Source organism: Bison bison, unplaced genomic scaffold, assembly GCF_000754665.1.
Source record: "Bison bison bison isolate TAMUID 2011002044 unplaced genomic scaffold, Bison_UMD1.0 scf7180017864252, whole genome shotgun sequence".
NCBI classification, from domain to species: domain Eukaryota; kingdom Metazoa; phylum Chordata; class Mammalia; order Artiodactyla; family Bovidae; genus Bison; species Bison bison.
This window is the reverse complement of record NW_011494824.1, coordinates 2,536,476-2,539,047: the sequence shown is the minus strand read 5'-3', so window position 1 is coordinate 2,539,047 and position 2,572 is coordinate 2,536,476. Positions and strand designations below refer to the sequence as shown.

Genomic DNA, 2,572 nt, shown 5'->3' with positions numbered 1-2,572 from the left:
CTTTGCGATCCCATGGACTGTAGCCTACCAGGCTCATCCATTCCAGGCAAGAGTACTGGAGTGGGTTGCCATTTCCTTCTCCAGGGGATCTTCCCAACCCAGGGATCGAACCCAAGTCTCCCACATTGCAGGCAGATGCCTTACTATCTGAGCCAGCAGGGAAGCCCAGAAAACAACAAAATTCTGTAAAGCAATTATCCTTCAATAAAAAAATAAATTAAAAAAAATCAACTTGTCTTTTCTGTTCTTATCTTTGTGTCCAACTCTTCGTGACCCCGTGGACTGTAGCCCTCCAGGCTCCTCTGTCCATGGGATTCTCCAGGCAAGAATGCTGGAGTGGCCTGCCATTTCCGTCTCCAGGGGATCTTCCCGACCCAGGGATCGAACCCGGGTCTCCCACATTGCAGGCAGATACTTTATCCTCTGAGCCACCAGGGAATCCCCCAGTCATCCCTCGTTGCCTTTAATAAAAGATTCTGGAACTTCACCATCTCCATGGCTGCTGGTTCAAACCCTGACAGAAGGAGCACTGGCCATCTCACTGCCCAGTCTTCTCCCAACTTGGCCTGAATTCTCCCCATGAAATAAGTTCTCAGGAGAGCTCCAAGGTGTTCTCATTTTTTAAACTTCCAAAGCAGATTTGTTGAGAATCATACATTTGACCCTTTATGAAGTTATTTTTTTAAAGAAGAAATGTCACCTTTTCTATCTCCCTCCTCATTTGATAGGTCATCACATTGGGAAATGCTTTCTTAATAGAAAAGACCTTGCAATGAGAGGCATTGGGTTGTGTTTGGACCCCTTTAACTACAACTATTTGTTGGACAAAGCAAACAACTATTATTTTTTCTTGGAACTGACCAACCTTTTTATCTTGCAGATATATAGAGAGGGCCATTTAGTTGGGATAAGCAGCACAGAGAACTAATTTTATTTGTTTCATGACTGGAGCAACTATGAGAGGGTCGGGAAAATGAACACCAGAAGGTCATGGCACTAGCTAGTATTTCTAGTGTCTTTTAGGGCGGTTTAATTGAATGTCTTTTACTGGCTGCCTGTCCTCTGAATTTACTCCTAGCACAGCTGATGGTTCTTGAGATCTCAGAAGTCACGCCAGTGTTTCCACCTGAGAACTTGGGTCTGCTGAAAACTCTGAAGCAATGACCGAGACTGCCCACTGCCTCATTTGAAGGTAAAAGTTTAGAAAACTGCCTTGTATATTGCTGCTTTCTAAATGAGATGTGCATTTTAATGACTCAGGACAATTTTCTCATAAGCACATGGTTTTTAAAATCACAAAAAGATATTTTTGTCTTGAAAAAAGTTTTCTCTGAAAGCTTTTTTAAAAGCTGCTCAGTCCTAGCACTTAAGGTCTAAGAAACAAAATTTTCATTCCTAAAACTCTTTTTCCCCACTCCTTCCTTCTGTAACACTGCGAGAAGAATTCAAAAGGGAGCCTTGCTTTTATTCAGAAAAGGTCAGTTTCTTTTAAAAGAGCATAAAAGAGACTAGTTAAAACTAATATATATATAAAGCACTTTTAAAACTTATGGGAAGCTTGGCTTCCCAATTTTAGTCTCAGTACTTGTTAGGTAAGGATCCAGTGAATTTCAAAGACTCCTGGTTATGGAAAGAAGGCCTAAGCATCTTTAACATTTTTTTTTTTTTCTGATTAACTAACATGCTGAAATAAACAAATGAACATACATACTGAGAAAGACTTACTTCTCAAGGGCACTTGCTCCTTGGGGAAGAAAAGCTATGACCAACTTAGCATATTAAAAAGCAGAGACATACTTTGCCAAGAAAGGCCCGTCTAGTCAAAGCTATGGTTTTTCCAATAGTCATGTATGGATGAGAGAGTTGGACTATAAAGAAAGCTGAGCGCCGAAGAATTGATGCTTTTTAACTGTGGTGTTGGAAAAGACTCTTGAGAGTCCCTTGGACTGCAAGGATATCCAACCCGTCCATCCTAAAGGAGATCAGTCCTGTGTGTTCATTGGAAGGACTGATGTTGAAGCTGAAACTCCAATACTTTGACCACCTGATGAAAAGAACTGACTCACTGGAAAAGACCCGGATGCTGGGAAAGATTGAAGGCAGGAGGAGAAGGGGACAACAGAGGATGAGATGGTTGGATGGCATCACCGACTTAATGGACATGAGTTTGAGTAGGCTCCGGGAGTTGGTGATGGACAGGGAGGTCTGGTGTGCTGTAGTCCATGGGGTCGCCAAAGAGTCGGACACAACTGAGCAACTGAACTGAGAAAGAAATGCAAGTGACTATCCAAACTACAGGATTTTATCAGTAGTGAGAACGAGGCATGGTTTCTTCACAGGTTTAATCTAGTCCTAGAAGCTGTGTGTTGGAGCGGTTGTCCAGTTGCACATGTAATTTTGCGGTCGTTAACTTTAGCCCTGTCTCCCTCGGTGCAGGCGCTGCCTAAACAATGAGGAGCGAAGAGCCGGCCGTGACCATGGACGAGACCGGCGGGCCGGACGCGGCTGCGGGCCGCCTGGGGGCGCCGTACTCCGAGGCCTGGGGGTACTTCCACCTGGCTCCCGCGCGCCC

At 44.1% G+C, this 2,572-nt stretch overlaps 1 long non-coding RNA gene across 1 annotated transcript in view; it reads left to right on the top strand.

Moving 5' to 3' along the window:
- Positions 1–1,187, top strand: part of LOC104994148 — a 16,284-nt gene extending 15,097 nt beyond the window's left edge. The window contains exon 3 of the long non-coding RNA XR_825917.1: positions 1,079–1,187. This is a non-coding gene — a long non-coding RNA (uncharacterized LOC104994148). The remainder of the gene's footprint in view (positions 1–1,078) is intronic.
- Positions 1,188–2,572: the final 1,385 nt, after the last annotated feature.